The following is a 22210-nucleotide window of genomic DNA, read 5'->3' as shown; positions in this document are numbered from 1 at the left end:
TCAAAAAGAAACTTTCAGTCCTCAAGAGATAACAACCCTTGGTCTCTATCATTGGCCGATTTGGTTTAACTTTATATAATTCTTTTAACCTTTGTCTTAAACCCTAACTCTGCAGTGAGTTGAGGTAACTTGCCTTACCTTTTCAAACAAAGGCAAACAATAATGAGACAGCATTTATAAGGTCCTTTGAGAATCTCATTTAAAAGGCTTCTTGTGAGCATGGGATCCAGTTCAATAAGTAATAAGGGATTTTCATTTTTCATATTATGTGACCATTATTTCATGTTTACAGAAGATGCTCAGTGGACTTGTTTCAGTATAAACACAAAAGTGGTTTCTGCTGTTTCTCTCTTTCCAAGGGGAAAAAGCTCATTGCCCCCTTTTTGTTTTGAAACTTAATTAAAGTAGTTCAAAATCAGTATGTTCACCATTTTACAGTGTCTCCTACTTATTTTGTTTTATTGATGGATTTAGGTTTACACAGCTAATGTCTTTTGCCACCTTCTGCCCAAAGAAAGCCTTCCAGGATAGGTAAAGACCAAATCTGACACCATCATTGGTGACTTTTTTTTTTTTTTTTGCAGTACGCGGGCCTCTCACTGTTGTGGCCTCTCCCGTTGCGGAGCGGAGCACAGGCTCCGGACGCGCAGGCTCCGCAGCCATGGCTCACGGGCCCAGCCGCTCCGCAGCATGTGGGATCTTCCCGGACAGGTGTCCCCTGCATCGGCAGGCGGACTCTCAACCACTGTGCCACCAGGGAAGCCCTGGTGATATTTTTAGGAATGAAAAAAAGAGCAGGTTTAGAATCTTGATATTTGTAAAGGTTGATGTTTTACAAAAAATCTAATGCTGATTTAGATTTTGTCAGTGTAGGACTGTTTAATAATAAGAAAATTCTGCCTATGGCTTGCCAGTGTCTTTTAGTAACTAACTTCCTTTAGAATTCTCATCTTCCCCTAGTGGTTGTTGTTTGTTTGTTTTCATTTTGAACCTTTAGAAATTCCACCTGCTATATTAGTCAGAAAGTCCTTACAATTGTTATGGTAGAAACCCTTTGGCTAATGACTGTCCAGATGTGGACATAATAATTGCCTTTCACTGGAGGGATTTGGGGGAATCATCATTGGTGTCATGTGATTGCACTTTGGCCTCTAATGAATCTTTTTCTGTGTATCATATTGGTCACCAGTAAGAAGTCACAGAACCTCAGGATGCTTTGGTAACCAAAAGAAATCCTTGGTGTGTGTTATGGGCTGAACTGTGTCGAAATCCTAACTCCCAGCACCTCGGAATATGATTGTGTTTGGAAATAAGGTACTTACAGAGGTAATTAAGTTTAAATCAGGTCATTAGGGTGGGCCCCGATTCAATATTACTGATATCCTTATAAGAAGAGGAGATTAGGACACAGACACACTGAAAGTGATGATCACGTGAAGAGCGAGAGAATGCAGCCGTCTCCAAGCCAAGGAGAGAGGCCTTGGAAGAAACCAGACACATTGACATCTTGGACTCCCAGCTTCCAGAATTGGAGGAAAGAAATTTCTCTTGTTTAAGTCACCCAGTCTGTGCTGCTTTGTATGGCAGTCCCAGAAAACTGTTACAGTGTGTTGCCATGGAATTCCCTATTTGCCCCTGGGATTTTGTAGAAAGGGACTTGGGGAACAGAGATGCTGGCAACAACAATGGAGAGGAGGAGGAGGAGTGACTGTTGGTTGCATGTATCTGCTGTGGGAGAGGATAGAGAATATCACGGATGGTGGCAGGACTGGTGAATTATTTTATCGAGAGAGCAGAGAGTGAGGTGTTCTGGAGATCACCTGAGTGTTACAGAGGAAAACAAACACGGGCTGGGCTTCGTGACATGGGATGGTTGCCTACTGCTAAAGGGTTTCTGGGGATTGGAAGAGAGGTATGGTAATGATGTACAGTGTAGTCCTTAGTTTTGTACAACTTGCGTATATATCCTATTTAAGAAATACTCATTGAGCTTTACCATGTGTTATGTCCTGACCCTAAGGTTAGACCTATGAGATAAGATCCATTTCTGTCTTCAGGGCTCTCCAAAACAAATAAGGAGTTTACAGTATACTGATTTGTCATTGCTTAGCAGTGATAATGATTATAATGATAACTTTTAAATATTATTATTATTATAGGCAGTGTGTGTTGAGCACTCATTATGTTCTAGGCATTGTGCTAAATGCCCATTACAAAGATTTGAAAAGGCTGCTTATACGTTAGGCAACTTAATTAAGTCAGCTACCCAAGGAGGAGCCAGGATTTAAAGCTCAGTCAAATCAGTGACATAGATGGCTAGGCAGTACTAACCAGCACACTTAGAATTACTAGAGCGTGAATCCCTATGATGGTTTGAAACACAGATTTGGAAGTCAGACCTAACTTAGGCCACTGGATGAGAAAACCCAAACTGGCATTTGTGGAATGTTACCTTGTGTCCTCTCTGTACATGTCATTGTCAGGAAATCTTTGCTGCACAGTAAATAGCCATTTATAGAGTGTGAGTCCGTGGTAGAACCACTCCCTCTTGACATCATCAGAAGGTAAGTGCAAGATGATGAGTGGGTTCTTTTGAGTCTGGCACTGTGTCTGCTAATGAATTTTTCTGTTTCCACTTGCATTTCTGTGCTCTTTTTATGTCTTCCTAAAAAATTAGATATTTGTTGGTCAATACAACAGCTAACTATTTGGTAGCATCTAGTGACATTCCAGTTTATCAATTTATAGTGAAAAATAGAATCTATGCAAACTACAAAACCTTTATCAGTCTGAACATCACACTGTGTTCCTGGAGACCTTGGAAGCTGGATTAAAATCAAAGGGTTGCATGAAGTGCATGGAATCAGAACAGAGTTAGATAAATCACATATTTAATGGTGTCAGGCTAAGACATCCTGTTTCATCCCATCTTCTCCAGAGGTATGGGCCTTCCAGTGGTAGTGGAATACCCAAAGTCTGCAATATTCCAGACTGATTCCAAAGAACTGAAAGTGACCAGCCTTGAGAAATATGGATGATAATGAGAATTTTTTTTCTCACCATCTTCCCTCCCTCCCTCTCTTCCTTGCTTCCTTCCATGCTTCCTTTCTTCTTCTCTCTTCATTTTCCTTTCTCTGACTTCCTACTTCTGTTACATCTTTTTATACTACACTAGCTGCAAATGTGAACCAAGCAACGTCATTAATTTTACCTAAGTGAGGTACCTATTTTTCCAGAAATGTAGAATTAGAAAAAAAAAAAAAGAGAGAGAACTAAAAGGATAGATGAAAATAATGAGATTTAAAGAGATTGTGTTTCACTCAAAGTTAATATAACTATATTGTCCGAGGAGGGACTAGAACTCAGGCCTTCTAAGTCATCACCATTTTTCTTAATAATGACTGAATTTGAGTTAAGGCAAATAATGTTCTCTTGTTGTATTAAACTTATTCTCTGTTTCCTTAGAAAATATTCAGATGTTTCTGTGTGTGAATAAGTTTTTAACTAGGAAATCTTTATAAGGCTGTCATCAGATGGGTCAGATAAGATTTACTTGTCTATGCTTTTCAAAGAGGATAATTCATTAGATATCTGATTTTAGAATTCTAGTTGCAAAATGATATTGCAAATTAATGACTAATGACTTTAATATTTCACTTTGCTTATCTGTATGTGTGTATACAATATGTGTGTGTGTATAAGCAGAAAGTAGCTATTTGCATACCAGGCTTGGGCGACTGTTGAGATTTCAGTGAAAAGACTTTGTAAGACTTGGATTTCATGATTTGTGATTATTACCTATTGTCATAAAAGGCCACTTAGGCCTGTGGCATGCCTTGAATTGTCCCAGAAGGGGCTTCATGGAATAGTAGAAAATTCTCTAAACCCTGAAACCAGGTGGACTTAGGTTTGAACTGAAGCTCTACCACTGAATTATTTGTTACCTTGGGCAACTTGATTAACCTCTCTGAACCCAGTTTATCATATGAATATGGTACGATGATCTGTTAATATACCAAATTATTTTTCTTCTTGCTATTCTCCATCCCAAGAAGGTAGGTGGATGCCCTTGCCTCAGGACTGTAATGGCTTACTGCATAAGTTGCAGGTCCCAATATGACAGCCTCTCACCAAGACATCTGGAAAATTGACGGGGGCTGGAACTTGGAGCTGATGAGGCAGAGGAAGCCTACCCTGAGAAGAGAAGAGAGACTCACTCCTGGAGTCAGGGAAGATGATGGTGTTTTGCGTAAGAGGCGTAGGGCTTGTGAAGGACGAGTTCATGGATATCAGGACTGACTAAGAGCTGTGGCCTGAGAAGTCACAGGGAACAATACATGTCCACGCTAGTCATGGATCAAATGGAGCCACCTGCCTGTGAATGGATCCCATGGGCCCGTGGGCCTGATGGCCAAGGTTAGAAGCCCTTCTCTGTTTTTCAAGCACCCAGTGAACTGCTTTTGTTCATACACATTTTGGAATCCCGAAATATGACTGAGACTAACTCTTTTATCCTTTTGCAGAGAGCGGACCTCTCTCTAGATTTAGGAAAATAAGGTAATGTACCATTTCTTGTACCTAAATGTTGTAGAGCAAATTCATCTCTGTAACCTAATGTCTACCAAGCAGGAGTATTCTGAGAATTAGAGATAGTGTACATGGAACACTTAATACAGTGTCTGGCACACAATAGTCATGTTGGGAAGTTGTTAATCATTATTATTTAAGATATTCTTATTTCATCACCAAAACAGTTTCCCACCCAGGATTGGTGGAGCTGGAGATGCTTCTCTCTTTTTAAAAAATAGACTTTTAAAAATGACCAATTTTAGGTTCACAGCAAAACTGAACGAAAGGTACAGAGATTGCCCTCATACTATCTGCCCCCACACATGCATAACCTCCCCCATCTGCTTCTCTTTTCAAACAAAAGGCTAGTAGTTCATGACATTGATCCTAGAATGCTAGCATTGAAATGGTTCTATATTAGGGGAGACTGGGCAACAACAGTAAATAGGCACAAAAATGTGATGACTTGACACCATAGACATTTATTTCTCACTTAACATTCCAGGACAGACTGTGGCGAGTGGTTGAGTTCTCTGCTCCACGCAGTGTTTCTGGGACCCAGGCTGACAAGTGGTTCTATCATCTTTAACAGACGGGCACCAAGGGGAAGATGACATGAAAGGTAAGAGAACACATGGGAGGTTTTATGGGTCAGCCCTAGAAGTGGCACGCATCCTTTTGTTCACATCCCATCAGCTAGAACTCAATCACACTGTCCTGCCTACCTGCAAAAGAGTCTAGGAACTGCAGTGTAGCAGTGCGTCCAAGGAAAAGAGAGAAAGGGGTTTGATGGACAGCTAACGGAATGTATCAAATTAAGGATTATTTATTCTGGTCCAATTTTTCACTTGGTTGAGTGTGGCTCTGGAAGGTGGAGTGTTCTTTGGTAGGACTTTGGAGAGTGGGTTTTTTTCTTTCTACAGAAATGTTTAATACAAAGTTCTCCTTATTTCAGACACGGAACACTTTTGACTAACACTCCATATATTCTTGCACCAGGCATCTTCACAATATTATCAGATATACTCCCTTTTGTTTTCCCATAATTTACTTATAATGGCAAAATCTATTGGACACAAAAAGTAAAATCTACTTGGAATGAGAGTTGGCTTTATTGAGCACTGTTAGTTTAGTGACAGCTATAAAATATGTCCATTGTGACTTTCCTGTCACTGCTTGACCTCCATCCATCTCCCTCTCACCATCCCTCTAAGCGGCATCACGTGAAATCAAAAATTTCTTGCCCTCATTTCTAAATTGCATACAACCAGCTAGCAGGCATATAAGCAGTGATGTAAGAGTAGAAATTTACATAAGGAGCCTATTAATATACTATACAAATGAGGGTCCTGTGGAGAATGTTAATTAATTTCCTACACTGAATGGCCATGATCACAGTAAATTTTCACTGTGGCAAGAGCTAAGATGGAGGTGGAAAACTTGGATATACATAAGAGATGGGAAATTAACTAAATTTTATGAAGAGAGTTAATTATCATATACTTTTCCCACAAAGTAGAAGACCTTAAGCAGTGCTCTGACTTTAAAGCTTGGATTGATAAGCTTGAAAATGATTTTTAATAGTCATCTTGGACCATTTCTTGAAGGGCAGTGGGTGAACATTTTCATGAAATATTTCACTTTATCAAATTTTAAAATTGAGGACATTTTTAGAGTACTATTGTGAAAATTTGTTATCTGTTCATTTCTCAGTCCCCTAGAGCCGTGGTTGACAGAGCATAGGTGGACTAGACAGAACATGTGATTTTGGGGTAAATCCCCAGTGCCTGCTCCATTACTTTACTGGTTCAGTCATTGATTTATTGACTTAGCTAAGACTCACTAAGTGCCTAGTGTTTGCCATGATGAGGAAGGTGGGTACTCACAGGTCCGTGAGAAGGCAGACATGTAAAACAACTTCACTGCACCAGAAGCTAAACTTGAGGCATTTGCAAAATGCTTTTGAATTCCAGTGAAAGAGGGAGGGACTCCCTTTCTCAAGAGGGAAGGGAAGGCTTCACAGAGAATGCCACAGAGTTTACCTGGTGGAGGGAACAGCAGCTAGGAGAGATGTTTGGGGAATGGTGAATAGTTGTATAGCTAGTTTCTAGGGCACATATTGGGATATAGTAGGAGGTAGCATGAGATAAAGCTGAGAAAAATGGGTAAATTTGATAAAAGCCTTTCATGTAATTTTAGCAAATGAGTTTTATTATGCAGGCTAGGGAAGTTAGGAAATGCTTTAAACATAATCAATTCTGGGTTAATTAATTAATTCAGCAGACATTTATTAATCATCCACTGAGTATAACCTGCTTGGCCTTAGAACACTGACTATGATGTAGACACTGCCCACAGGAACTTAAGAGTTCAATGAGTGATTACAATCAGTAGAATTGGCTCTAAGGGTTTTTTGGGAAGGGCTCTAATTGCTCATACCTTCCAAATTCATTTCATATCACCAATAATATCATTATTATCTGTGATATGGCTGATGGAATTTTTCTCAATCTGAAAGGTAAAGGTATCTAGCAGGGAAATAGCAGTTTGCTGACCAGATAGAGTTTCTCAAAATGCCATGGGCTCTTGGCCCTCCTCTCATTGGGGTCATCAGGCACACTCTTTAGGAGCAGGAGGCATCTCCTCATGCTTTCAGTCTAAGCTTTCTTTACCAAGGCAAGACAAGACCAAGAGTTTCCCTAAGGGAGTGAAAAGAGATGCAGTGAACTGTTCTTAATTTTAGCATCACCTTTCCTAACCATGGACATTTCAAAACGTCCTGATACCGTCTTCCAGTAGTTTTTCTTTTTCCTGCCCAAATTAACTGATTGACTATATCAAACATTTGTGGACCATGTGCCTGATCCCTGTGTCTCTGACTCCTGCCCCTGACAAAGCAATTCCTAAATCATGGGCAAAATTTTAAGTTGTGTATCTCTGACTGGATATACCTCTGACTCCAGCAAAGAAAGTATTTCATTGGGTTTTGGTGAATTAGCTGAAAACTCTGTTGCTCTCCGGGCAAGGGACGGTTCTGTTGGTCACGGAGGATGACCCAGAGTTTACGTGGTGGAGGGAACACAGCCATTGCCTACCTGGGAAGGCTGCTGTGGTCCTCTGTTGTGTGAGGAAAAAGGCCAGATAAGGTCAGGCAATACCTACAGCCCTTGTCCAGCTCTTCTGGCACAGAAAGCTTCCATGCCTTCTCATCTTATTTTGGGCCTCACTCAGGTGCAGTAACCTCCTGTTGGTCCAGCCAGATCAAGACATCCCCCCCAGTCTCCATCCTGAGCCTCCCAGCCTCAGCTAGGCTCTGAACTCCTGGTCCCAGAGAGCAGGATGGATTAGTGCTCAAGGCTCCCACGCTGACTCTATCAAAGCTTTCCTCCACACATCTCCATTATGTGAATGGCTCTGTTAACCAAACCTATTATCTTTCCCCCTTGGTTTTCAAGTTGAGAAAGGGAAAGTAACTTCTTTAATGGCCCACAGATTGATGATTAACATTTTACATGTCCCTGCTGTTAAGTAAAAGAACTGCTTTGTGGACAGTGAAAATGCCTAGGAGAAGGAAGCCAGAGTCAACTTGGTTTATTAAGTTGTGCTGCTTCATTAATCACAATCTTTTTTTTATGGCAGTGCTTAAAGGCCCATCCATTGTACTTCTCGGGAATGGGGTAGATCAAAAACAAGTGCTTTTAGTGCACCTTTGACATCTGGCATAGCAGCCGGCTATCTGCGATATTGCTCTCAAGCAGTGTGGGGAACTGCATTTACTGTGACTGTGCTGGCCCTTCTGATTTAAGCTACTGCAGAGGGCAATGAATTACCTTAAAGGAGCTCCGGTGCAGAACTCCAAGTTTTATGCCGGACCCCTGCCAGCTTCCCCACTTTATGAGTATGAACAATCAGACAATTGAACTGATTTGACTTTGCTGCTCCTGGAGTTTCATTGCCTCGAACCTGGGGATGTAATGATGGCAATGCCATGCTAAATGCCGCTCTGACTAGCAGCAGTACCCCTGCCCATTCAAGTAGGGCACCCATTCTTGTTAGCTGAAAACTGCTCTGATTTGCAGCAAGGGGGAAAATAGATCCTATGCAATCAGATTAACTCAACTCTGAATGTTATTTTCTTTTAACACTGTGGAGCCAGGCAGTGTCCCCCCCCCTTTTTTTTTTAATGGTAAACTCATTAAAAGGCAGGGTTCTTTTGCAAGGAATCTTATAGCACTGATGAGGAAGGCACCTGCCAAGTCCTAATACAGATTGCAGACACACATATTTGTATAAGTTTACATATAAAATACACATATACTCCTACTCCACAGGCAGGCTCGAGCTCAACTAGTATCATCAGTATACAAAAGGGCATCTGGTCCAGTCAAAATGACACGAAATTGAGTTATTCCTAATGTTTAAAACTCATGTCAGTACATACTCATTTTAGCTCTTTGTGTGAAACAGAAGACAAGTGCTAAGGTGTAGTTATTGTATACTTTCTGTGTTAGAGGACATATTCACTTTCAGGATTTATTATATGTAAAATAAATTTCCTCTAACATCCTTTGAAAATCGTGTTACTGTATTTGGAAGGACAATCCAATGCTCACTGTAAAAAATTTTAAAAATGCAGTGAAGAACCCAAAATACATGCCACACATTATCTTACCACTTAGAGATCCCTATTATTAAAACTTTATCCAGACATCTCTGTTAGTGTACACTGATTGATTGCTTCATTCATTCATTTTGTATCTATAAGCAAATCTGTGTTGTTAAGACAGTATGTGAAGTGTGATCCCACTTATATGAAAGGAAAACACACACACACATATACACACACACACACACACACACACACACACACACACACACACACACACACACACACACATTTAAACAAAAACTCCCTGGAATATCAGTTCCTTATGTCCACCTGCTTGTTTGGCCTTGACCCGCAGACTTGAAGTCTAGCAGGCATGTCAGTTGATTTGATAGCTGAGCACCTGATGTCCCCCCAAATCTACTTCTCCCACAATCTCTCCCATCTCAGTTAATGCAGTGCAAACTTTTGGTTGCTAAGGCCCCCAATTTTGGAGCCATCCTTGATTCTTCTTGTTTCTTTCACCCCATATCCAATTTATTCACAAATCCTCTCAGCTCTACCTACAAAATATATTCAGAACAGGATCACATCTCACCATCTTTAGTACCATTGTTGCTCGCCTGGATCATTGCAGTAACCTTCATATTGGTCCTCCTGACTCCTGCATGCAATTTGGATGAAAATCTACATTTTAGGATTGTCATATGCTTTTATGTTTTTCAAAAATATGGTGACAGTGAGGTATTTTGGAAAGAGCAGATATTCAAATCTAGATAGTGCTGAGTTTGTATTATAGTTGTGATGGTTACTAGCTGTATGGTCTTAGAAAATTCATTCTTTCTGAGTCTCTTGGTTTCTTCATCTGTAAAGTGGGCTAATGATATCTACATCCTGGGGCTCTCATGAAGACGAAGAGAATTCACACTAAGTAACTAGCAACAGTCTGGCACACAGTATGTGCTCTGTAACTGTTCATTTTCGTGTTTCCTCTCATTCATTCAACTGGGATAATGTCAGACTCCTTCCTGTGGCATATAAGGCCTCTACAATTGTGACCCATCTTCTTTAAGCTAGACACCTCTACCTCCTCACTAAGTATCCCCTGCTTCAGCTACAGTAAATAGCCAGTCTTTCCCAAAACCCACCTTCCTTACCTCCTCCAACAAACACATATTTAAGACACCCAGATGGCCTCCTTGGTGCCTGTCTACATCTTCCACATTGATAGAAGATTGACATCATGTATGCAAACCTGGCAATATTATTAACGTCATTCTTCCACAGGAGGGTTTCCATGGCACATATAATAATGTCCAAACTTCCAAATGTGGTGTACACGTGCCCTCTACCTCTCCAGATGTAGGTCATGGTATTCTTTGCCTTATATTTCATCTTGCCTTTGCTGTGCTTCCACTTGTGCTTGGAGTCTTTTTACCTCACTTTCTCTTTGATGACTAAATCTTATTTGGCCTCTTAAAAATGCTAATATTCCTTTATTGATGTATAATTTATGTATAGTCAGATGCACAAATATTAATCATACAGCCTGATAAATCTTGACAAATACATATACACATACAAACATCATCTAGATCATGATAGAGAACATTTCCGTCATCCTAGAAAGTTTTCTCATGCTTCTTTCCAGTCATTCTCCAGCCCTTACCAAGATACTGATTTCTATAACTGTAGATTATCTTCTGCCTGTTCTTGAATTTTTTATAAATGGAATCACCCTTTTGTGTCTGACTTGTTTTGCTTAACATGTGTTTGAGATTTATCCATGTGATTGTGTGTATAAGGATTTCATTCTTTTTATTACTAGACATGAATAGCATATGTAGTGGTATCTCATAGTTTTAATTTGTATTTCCCTGGTGCCTAATAATGTTAGATATCTTAAGAAAAAAAGAAAAAGAAGAAATAGGATAAATTATATTAGAAACTGTCAGAGGGATTCACACGTGGTAAAGATAAGCATCGTTTTGTGAAACTTTTTTTCAGTTATTTGTATGAGCATGCGCGCAGGAGTGTGTGTGTATTGGTAGCAGTATCACCTGTGAAGAGAGTTTGAAAAGGGTTTGAAAGCAATTGATTTAAATTTCAATTAATGGAGGCACTCACTGAGCACAGTGAAGGATGGAAAACGAATTGAGGTAGTGGGTGAGCAAACAAAATAAACATCATGACTTTCTTTGGGAAACTTTACCGGCTTCCCCAAATAAGACTGAATTAGATGCCTCATCTCTCATTTTATTTTGCTAACATTTTGTCGTTACCAAATGTTTTGACTCACAAGGATTGCACTTCTTTTTATTTGTGTTTTCCCTAAATATCTACTTCCATTCTTCTTCTATTTTTAAGCCCATCTTTGTGGTGGGGTGGGTGTTTTAAAAAACTTAGTCAGCAGTGACTTTTGATGGGGGAATTTAAACTCATTATATTTATTGCCACAAAAAATTGTTAGGTTGAATGATTTCTATAATTTTATATTTTCTTTCTATGTCATTCGATATAGATGTCTTTTGGTCCTATTTATCTTGAGCCAGAATTTGTTAGCTAGATATTCTTGTATTACATCTTACATCTTTTTTTTTTGTTAACATCTTTATTGGAGTATAATTGCTTTACAATGTTGTGTTAGTTGCTGCTGTATAACAAAGTGAACCAGCTATACGTATACATATATCCCCATATCCCCTCCCTCTTGCGTCTCCCTCCCATCCTCCCTATCCCACCCCTCTAGGTGGACACAAAGCACCGAGCTGATCTCCCTGTGCTATGTGGCTGCTTCCCACTAGCTAGCTACTTTACATTTGATGGTGTATTTAGGTCAGTGTCACTGTCTCACTTCGTCTCAGCTTACCCTTCCCCCTCCCCGTGTCCTCAAGTCCATTCTCTACATATGCGTCTTTATTCCTGTCCTTTCCCTATGTTCTTCAGAACTTTTTTTTTTTTTTTTTTTTAGATTCCATATATATGTGTTAGCATACGGTATTTGTTTTTCTCTTTCTGACTTACTTCACTCTGTATGACAGACTCTAGGTCCATCCACCTCACTACCAATAACTCAATTTCGTTTCTTTTTGTAGCTGAGTAATAGTCCATTGTAAATATGTGCCACATCTTCTTTATCCATTCGTCTGTCGATGGACACTTAGGTTGCTTCCATGTCCTGGCTATTGTAAATAGAGCTGCAATGAACATTGTGGTACATGATTCTTTTTGAATTATGGTTTCCTCAGGGTATATGCCCAGTAATGGGATTGCTGGGTCGTATGGTAGTTCTATTTTTAGTTTTTTAAGGAACCTCCATAGTGTTCTCCATAGTGGCAGTATCAATTTACATTCCCACCAACAGTGCAAGAGGGTTCCCTTTTCTCCACACCCTCTTCAGCATTTACTGTTTGTAGATTTTTTTATGATGGCCATTCTGACTGGTGTGAGGTGATACCTCATTGTAGTTTTGATTTACATTTCTGTAATGATTAGTGATGTTGAGCATTCTTTCATGTGTTTGTTGGCTATCTGTATATCTTCTTGGGAGAAATGTCTATTAAGAGCTTCTGCCCATTTTTGGATTGGGTTGTTTGTTTTTTTCATATTTAGCTGCATGAGCTACTTGTAAATTTTGGAGATTAATCCTTTGTCAGTTGCTTTATTTGCAAATATTTTCTCCCATTCTGAGGGTTGTCTTTTCTTCTTGTTTATGGTTTCCTTTGCTGTGCAAAAGCTCTTAAGTTTCATTAGATCTCATTTGTTTATTTTTGTTTTTATTTCCATTTCTCTAAGAGGTGGGTCAAAAAGGATCTTGCTGTGATGTACGTCATAGAGTGTTCTGCCTATGTTTTCTTCTAAGAGTTTTACAGTGTCTGGCCTTACATTTAGGTCTTTAATCCATTTTGAGTTTATTTTTGGGTATGGTGTTAGGGAGTGTTCTAATTTCATTCTTTTACATGTAGCTGTCCAGTTTTCCCAGCACCACTTATTGAAGAGGCTGTCTTTTCTCCATTGTATATTCTTGCTTCCTTTATCAAAAATAAAATAAGGTGACCATATATATGTGGGTTTATCTCTGGGTTTTCTATCCTGTTCCATTGATATATATTTCTGTTTTTGTGCCAGTACCATACTGTGTTGATTACTGTAGCTTTGTAGTACAGTCTGAAGTCCAGGAGTCTGATTCCTCCAGGTCCATTTTTCTTTCTCAAGATTGCTTTGGCTATTCGGGGTCTTTTGTGTTTCCATACAAATTGAGAAAATTTTTGTTCCAGTTCTGTGAAAAATGCCATTGGTAGTTGGATCAGGATTGCATTGAATCTGTAGATTGCTTTGGGTAGTATAGTCATTTTCACAGTGTTGATTCTTCCAATCCAAAAACATGGTATATGTCTCCATCTGTTTGTATCATCTTTAATATCTTTCATCAGTGTCTTATAGTTTTCTTCATACAGGTCTTTTGTCTCCTTAGGTAGCAGATGACATGATACTATATGTAGAGAATCCTAAATACTCTACCAGAAAGCTACTAGAGCTAATCAATGAATTTGGTAAAGTAGCAGATACAAAATTAATGAACGGAAATCTCTAATGCTGCATTCCTATACACTAATGATGAAAAATCTGAAAGAGAAATTAAGGAAACACTCCCATTTACCATTGCAACAAAAAGAATAAAATACCTAGGAATAAACATCTTACATCTTTTATCTAGCATTTTCACTTGTCTGGAAGACTCTTTATCTCTCCTTCAATTCTGTAGGACAACTTTGCTGGCTAGAATTTTTTTGGTAGGCAGTTTTTTCCTTTCCGCACTTTGAATAAATCATGCCACTCCCCTTCTGGCTTGCAAAATTTCTGCTGAAAAGTATTCTGATAGTCTTATGAGGGGTTCCGTTGTATATAACAAGTTGCTTTTCTCTTGCTGCTTTTGAGATTCCTTGTCTTTAATTTTTAACAATGTAATTATAATGTGTCTCAGAGTGGGTCTCTATGGATTCATATTATTTGGAACTCTGAGATTCCTGGATCTGGATATATGTTTATTTTTCTGAATAAGTTTTCTACTCCATTCTCTCTTTTCTTTCTGGGTTCCTATAATGTGTATATTGATCAAATTTATGGTCCCATAAATCTTTTAAGCTATCCTCACTCTTTTTCACTCTTTTTTTTTTCTCTTCTGAGTGGATGAATTTCAACGTCCTGTCTTTGAGTTTCCTGATCCTTTCTTCAGCTTGAACTGTTGTTGAACCCCTCTATTAAAATTTTCAGTTCAATTATTGTATTCTTCAACTCTGTGATTTCTGTTTGGTACTGGGTTTTTCTTGGCCTTGCCACGCGGCTTGTGGGAATCCTACTTCCCTAACCAGGGATCCAATCCGGGCCCTCAGCAGTTGAAAGTGTGAAGTCCTAACCACTAGACGGCCAGGGAATTCCCTCTGTTTGGTACTTTAAAAATATTTTCTCTTCAATGAAATTCTCACTCTGTTCATGTATTGTTCTTCTGACCTCAGCGAGCATCTTAATGACCATTATTTTGAACTCTGTATCAGGTTAACCACTTATCTCTATTTCATTAAGGTCTGTTCCTGGAATTGTATCTTGTTATTTATATTCCTCTGTTTCTTCATTTTCTTCTGTATTTGTTTCTATGCATTAGATAAAGCAGCCACCTCTCCCAGTCTTTTTGTTTGTTTGTTTTTGTTTTTATTAATTAATTAATTTATTTATATATAGCAGGTTCTTATTAGTTATCTATTTTATACATATTGGTGTATACATGTCAATCCCAATCTCCCAATTCATCCCACCACCACTCACCCCCTGCTTCTCCCCTTGGTGTCCATACGTTTGTTCTCTACATCTGTGTCTCTATTTCTGCCCTGCAAACTGGTTCATCTGTACCATTTTTCTAGGTTCCACATATATGCATTAATATACAATACTTGTTTTTCTCTTTCTGACTTACTTCACTCTGTATGACAGTCTCTAGGTCCATCCACGTCTCTACAAATGACCCAGTTTCGTTTCTTTTTATGGCTGAGTAACATTCCATTGTATATATGTACCACATCTTCTTTATCCATTCGTCTGTTGATGGGCCTTTAGGTTGCTTCCATGACCTGGCTATTGTAAATAGTGTTGCAGTGAACATTGGGGTGCCTGTGTCTTTTTGAATTATGATTTTCTCTGGTTATATGCCCTCTCCCAGTCTTGACAGAATGATCTCATGTAGGAGATGAACCTTGTCAATCAGCCTGGCCTGAGCGCTTAGCTGTCTCTCAAAGCTTTGTGAATGTCCAAGCCACCTTCTTTGTTCTTGGTCCTTCCCAGTATTTGAGGATGTGCCAAGACCTGTCAGTGTCCTAAGGGGGAGGTTGGCAGTCAGCACCTACATGCAGGTTGATTGGCAGCTGGGCCCTCAGGTAGCATCTGGGAAGTATGAAGTTGAGCACATTCCAGAGAGAAACCGGGAGGTGTCCAGTTTTGCCTGTGCCCTCTGTACTTGTCTTGGGTGTATAGCTATGTGTGGGGAGTGATTCTGCATCTGTTAAGAACTGCTTCTTTGTTTTCTACCATCCTGTGGGATTCGTAAATGCAAGCCCCATTGGCTATCAGAGGCAGAAGATCCAGGGGCCCATCCCTTGGATGGCAGCTGCAAAAGCTGGAGCACAGATGTGAGTTCAAGCATCTTCCAGGAAGATACTGGTGATTTGTGGTGGGCTAGAGGAGAAAGTGGAGGAGGCATCCTTTGGATTGCCTGGTCTCTAGGGAGGATGACGGTCAGCCCCTGTTTTGATGTGGGTATTTTCTCATTTGCCTGATGTGTAGGTGTTGCTCAGCTAGTTTATGGTTTTATCTTAGAGGGAATTGCTCCACATGTACCTGTACATTTGGTGTGTCCATGGGAGGAAGGGAGTTCAGTAGCCTCCTGTATCACCATCTTTGACCAGAACTCCAAGTGATTTGTTTTTATGAGTCTTTTCTACTTCACTAGAGGCTAGGGTAGGGGACAGGCAGGACAGGCTGGTGTTCCAGGTGTCTTGGGCCAAGGGCTGCTTCTGCTGCCCTGAGGCTCCTTCCCTGCCAGCTATCTAACATTTTTAGATGCCTTCCATGGAAGTTTGATTTGACTCAAAGCTAAACATTCTTTTAAATATTTTATTAGTGGTTACATTAAAGCTCTTTTTAAAGAACATTCTTAAGCCTATATATCTAATCATCATTTCAAAATCAAAACAATTAATTTCGATTCTGCTTTATAAGCAGTGAGTTTAATATTTTTGCTTTAAAGATTGTCTAAAAAAAAAAAAAAAATTAGGTATTCCCTGGTGGCGCAGTGGTTGATAGTCCACCTCCCGATGCAGGGGACACGGGTTCGTGCCCCGGTCCAGGAAGATCCCACATGCCGCGGAGCGGCTGGGCCCGTGAGCCATGGCCGCTGAGCCTGCGCGACCGGAGCCTGTGCTGCGCAACGGGAGAGGCCACAACAGTGAGAGGCCCGCGTACCGCAAAAAAAAAAAAAAAAAAAGATTCTCTACATTTTAATCATCTATTATTACTCGGGTTCTGCATTGTATTATTTGAAAGAAAAACTCTTTTTGTTTAGTGTTTAGTTTTGTAATAATAAGTGAAGTAATTATTTAAATTTATCAATTAACTTTTGTAATTATGTTTAAAGGTTTATTAAAAGCAGTATAGTGTAAAGGATAAGAGTGTGAAATTTGGAGCCAGAATGCCTGGGTTCAAATTCTGGTGCCACCTCTTGTTGGCTGTACAGTTTTGAGCAGGAAAGTGAACTTCTCTACGTCTCATCTTCCTCACTGGAAATGGGGAATAATAATAATAGTAACTTCATTGATTTTCACAAAAAGATTTAAATGAACTACTATAAGCACCCAGGAGAGTGCCTAGCATATAGTAAGCACTATTAACTCTTACTATTTTCTTTTTTTGTGTTTGGCTCATCTTTCAGTGTCTTGGTAAACGTCTTAGAAAAGTCTCTTCTTCTTTATCCAGGAAAGGTATATAGATACTATTCTCTTGTAATTTTGCATATTTGAATATGATTTTTTTGCATCTTCACATAGGAACAAGAAATTAGTGGAGTGTAGGACTCTTGGATAATAAATTTTAAATTTTTTCCCTGAAAGCTGGTAAATAGCATTTTATTGTCTTCTAGCATTGATGGTTGCAAAAGTCAATGTAATTTTTGTGTCTCGAAGGTGCATTGTTTTATCTTCTTGGATTAATTAATCAATTCAGTAAATATTTATTGTGCTGATTCTAGGTATAAGATACAGTTCTTTGCTTTATTGGATTATTGTCTTCTCCCCGCCCCTACCCCAGTTAGGTTGTCAGCTTCATAAGGTTTGGCTCACATGTGTCCCAGTGGTCATTTTGGTCAAACATGAAGCTGAGCAGATGCTTCCTTTGTTGTCTTGGCAAGAGTCTCCAGACTGGGAAATCTGAGGGGTACATTTAATTCCAGCTGAAGGCAGGATTATGAGTTGCTGATTTACTGTGAGACCCAAGCTTTACTATAGGCACCATTCAGAATGAGAAGCTTGGGGATTTGCATTCATCAGACATAAGAACCAGAAGCCAGGAGGTGAAGTATAGACCAAAGCTGTTTCACCAGCTGGCGAGAACTTGCAATCAGTTCCATTGCAGGTAGAGCTGTGCTCATTAACAAGGGGGGGCAGTCAGGGGCTTCCCTGGTGGCATAGTGGTTGAGAGTCCGCCTGCTGATGCAGGGGACACGGGTTCGTGCCCCAGTCCGGGAAGATCCCACATGCCGCGGAGCGGCTGGGCCCATGAGCCATGGCCGCTGCGCCTGCGCGTCCGGAGCCTGTGCTCCGCAACGGGAGAGGCCACAACAGGGAGAGGCCTACGTACAGCAAAAAAACAAAAAAGGGCAGTCGGGCAAGCTAGTATAGACCTTGCCAGGGCCTTTACCTACAAGGGCACTACCTCCCCACAAGGCAGGGGGAGGCTTGGAGGAAGTACCCTCTGGTTTCTCCTAGGTTGAGTTCCATGGATCATTTCCCAAATAGTGAAGTGGAGAGCCTCAGAAAGTCTCTTGCTTCATGCTCATCACATGTGTTCAGGTGTCAGAGCTCCTGGGAGTCATGTTGTTCCTTACAGAAAAAGAATACATTGTTATCAGATATTAAGATTAGTCATAAAATAATTTAATAAGCAAATTTTCTTTTAAATATTATTTCATCAGTTATTAAGTTCCAGGTTAAACTTAATATTGGGTAGGGCTTTCTTGTTTTATGAGCTCTAGATTAAGCATACAATTCTATGCTCCATTTAACATCTAGCTAAAGAAATCTAAGCATCTTCTGAATATTTCTGTGAGTTTCTGGGTATTTGAATCCTCAAGGTCACATAAACCATTTTGAGGTTGACTTTACTGAAAATGAGGAGTCTGTGGGTGGGTGTGGGGGGTCGTGGTGGAGGTGGTGGTGCCATATTGTTCACCAAGCAGAAAACAATCTAAAACCATACATTTACCATCCCTGTTCTTAAAATCCTGCCACTGAGACTTTCTCATGGATCCTTGGGCCCATCTGTACCTAAGTTTCATGATCTCATTGGCTCCTTTCTTGTTGTCTTCTCCCCCTGTTTCCCCATATACTTCCTTCCTCTTGGAGAGCCTTGGGAACTTTGAATTCTTCTCCAAAACTTATAAATCCAAAACTCTTAAGTCTCAATAGAATGGAGAGTTTTATACTTAACAGAAATTGTCTTCCAGAGCAGGTAGTTGCGATTATAATAAATAACATATTTTTTCCTAGTACATCAATGTAGATGAGTGGCAACCAGTCCCAATGTTTAAAAAAGACTTATAAGGAAAACCCAGCTTGTGGATGACCAGTTCTATGAGGGCATAGTCATAGCAACACCGAGTTAAAGATATGCTTTTCAGAAAGCTTTTCAGGCAGGATTCCAGAGCCTTCGTAACTAGCCTACTTTTACCCTTTCTCCATTGATCTTTCATCATTGTTCACCATGTACTCAAGTCATCTAAGGAGCCAGGCTGGTAAAGTACGAGTAAAGAGCAAAACTGGAGAAAACGTGTTCTAAAAGGAATAATTTTTCCATATGAGAATGTGGGAATATTATTGCCAGATCTTCTATTTTTTTTTAATAAAAGAATCTGGAGAGTCCAGTTTTATATGGAATTTCCTAATTAAGTATAAGCCAAACAAAACATGTCTGAGGTTAATATTTGGAATGCAGCTGCCAGTTGCTTCATATTCTAGCCTTCTCTCTCTTTCTCTCTCTCTCTCTCTTTCTCTCTTTGTATATTTCTTCCACTACTAGAAATACTCTTTATTAGGAAGAACATCTTGTCATTCATCAGGGCTCATTTCAAATGGCACTGTTTCTCTAGGTTTCCCCATTTTGCTCCCACAACTATTTCTAAGTAGGTTTAATTGCACCCCCTTTACAGCTACCAGAATCCTCTCTCTAAACACCTCTTGTGATGTGTGTCACTGCCTTTGTTTGCTGGTCTGCCACCCTTGCTACACTATGAAAAGCCTCAAGGACAGGGACCATGTTAGCCATCTTTCTATCCTTTGGATCTGGTATAATGCTTAGCACATAAGTATTAATGTTTGTTGAATGGCTGAGGGAAAGAGACATGATTTTGGGATGTGGGGCCTGAGCTCAGCTCTTCTTTCTGCTTTACCGCTCAGATTTTTCTTTTACACTTGATCACAATGCCTTGCCTTTAGAAATTGTTATCCCTGACCTTTGGGGACAAACAGAAAAATAGCTAATACAATCTTTGTGAAAAACTAATATAAAAAAACGAGTGTGAAAAAATTTACTGGTTGTTTTGAGCAAACATCTGGGCTCTTTCTTTGAAGAGTCTATTTTTTAAAATTGTTTTACTGCACAGTCCATTGAGGGCAATTGGGTGGGCAGGTGAAGGTGTGAGTGAGGTAAAAGCTGGAAGTTGGATGGAACTGTCTAGATAGCATCTGGGACTCCTCTCTGGAATGGGAATTAGAAAGAGCAATCTGACTGCTACCTTGAACCTGTCCAGATAAGAGCTTTAAATTTTTCTAAGGAATACAAGAATATTTCCCACAGAATGGTGCCATTTAGCTACCTGAGAGTTGAGTCTCCACAAGTTCACATAAAATTACTTTTAAGAATTTAATTCCTAATTTCAAGGAGGAACAGTGCTTTGGAAAGGAGAATTTAGAGAGACCTCCCCTTTTTTATTATCCTGAAATAATTAGTTTTAACTTAAAAAATCAATAAAGATGAAGATTTTCTTTCAGTTGGATGATGTAGAATTAAGATGTGTGCCAAAAGGTTATTTGGGGGGAGGGAATTATTTTAATAGCTAATATTTTTTATGAATTTTTCTTCCAAAAACTAGAAACACCTAGGGCTCAATGGCTTTAAGCACAAGACACCCTTCCCCTCCAAAAAAAAGAAATCAAGTTTCTATGTCATGTTTTTATCTAATCATCTGTGTGGTTGTGCACAGGGAATTTCACTGCATAATGAACAAGAATTCCCTGACCAATAATGTGGATGTGGGATTTGAAGTTTCCGTGGACTGAAGGTCATCAGAGTTACTATTTATTTGGGGAAAGTCTTTCCTGCCTTTGCTTTCCCCACTAACCTACCCCTAACACTTAATCAGCTCCATCCTGCCTTAAAATGTTTTATCTTTCCAAAGGGGAAAGGGCAAGTGGCATTTTACCTGGACATGTTAGAGAACTGCAGGGCTTTAGGTTTGTTTGTAAAGTGTGGCAAGGATGGGAAGTACACAGAAAGAAGTTGTTAACAAATTCTCAGTGATACTACATGGTAGCTTGGTATGGATCATAGCTCCAGTAAAACTTCCCTGCCATTTGGCAAATCCCTTCTGCTGCTACTTGGAGCTATAAAGTGATTATTAATTCTTTTCTCCATCCTCCTGGTTAAATATTTTTAGCTGGCTATGAGAACGTGTTGTAAATTCTCTTATTTCATGTTTAATACATAAGTGGGTCATTGGCCCCTGGGAAAAGTGCATGGAAGGATGAAGGTTTGTTTGGGATTGCAGCCATATTTGAATCCCAGAATTCCCACTTAATCCATTTACCTCTCAGATGCCTCTTACAGCTTTCTTCAAATGACTTTCTCTCTTCTCTGTGCCCTGTTATTTTCTGATGCTACTTTGACCCCTTTTCTTTGCATTAGGAACAAATTGTGTGACTTGTCTTCATAAATACAGATGTTCGAGGAATACCTTCATTTTCTTGAAATCAGTTTAGTGTCATCATCTCATTGAATAGGTGGGAAATTACAAAGTATCACTGGAATGCACACTATATAAGAGGAGGAGTTGTGTCTATTTGTGCATTCCTTTTTCTCTAATTGGGAACTGTCAGTAACAAACCTGTTTCACCATACCTGCATCATCATCATCATCATAGTGGTAGTAGTAGTAATAGTAATAGTAATAATATTTAAAACATAAGTGTCTGTAAAAGCCATGTTCTAAATGCAGATATGACTGACATCACTGATATATACAGGATGTCCGATTGATTCTCATGTCACTGACTTGTGTTATGGGTTGTTCTGATGAGGTTCTTCAGGTGAACAACACTTGTCTTTATGAGCAGATTACCTTGTGGGGAATGTTTGCGTAACAGATAATTTTTGATGTGCAAAAATGAAGACTGAGAGTAAGGAGTGAAAGATATATCTATTTTATTTAAGGTGTTGATATGCCAAAATAGGTCCAGACATACACTTGCTCTGCTTAGTCTTAATGAGCAGAGCTAGCTATAATTGGGGATAAAAGATAAGAGAAGGAAGATTTTGTCTTACCATTAAGAAATTAATAAAATAATTAACATTGTAAAAAAGAAAACAGAAAACACCAGAATGGTCTATGATGGGTGATAATGAGTTCAAGAGTAGAATTAAATAGAGAATAAGTGACCACCTGTATGAACACCATGTAATTTTTTTTGTAGCTAGTGTAACAGTTGTAACAAAGTTTAT

General features: G+C 39.5%; 1 long non-coding RNA gene across 1 annotated transcript in view; it reads left to right on the top strand.

Moving 5' to 3' along the window:
• Positions 1–3296: 3296 nt before the first annotated feature.
• The window catches only part of LOC136794607 (uncharacterized), a 44165-nt gene continuing 25251 nt past the window's right edge, over positions 3297–22210 (top strand). The window contains exons 1-3 of the long non-coding RNA XR_010841602.1: positions 3297–4416; positions 4524–4557; positions 5075–5191. This is a non-coding gene — a long non-coding RNA (uncharacterized lncRNA). The remainder of the gene's footprint in view (positions 4417–4523; positions 4558–5074; positions 5192–22210) is intronic.

This window comes from Kogia breviceps, chromosome 8 (genome assembly GCF_026419965.1).
Source record: "Kogia breviceps isolate mKogBre1 chromosome 8, mKogBre1 haplotype 1, whole genome shotgun sequence".
Lineage (NCBI taxonomy): Eukaryota > Metazoa > Chordata > Mammalia > Artiodactyla > Physeteridae > Kogia > Kogia breviceps.
Note: the sequence above shows the minus strand (reverse complement) of the source record. Positions and strands in the feature narration are given on the sequence as shown.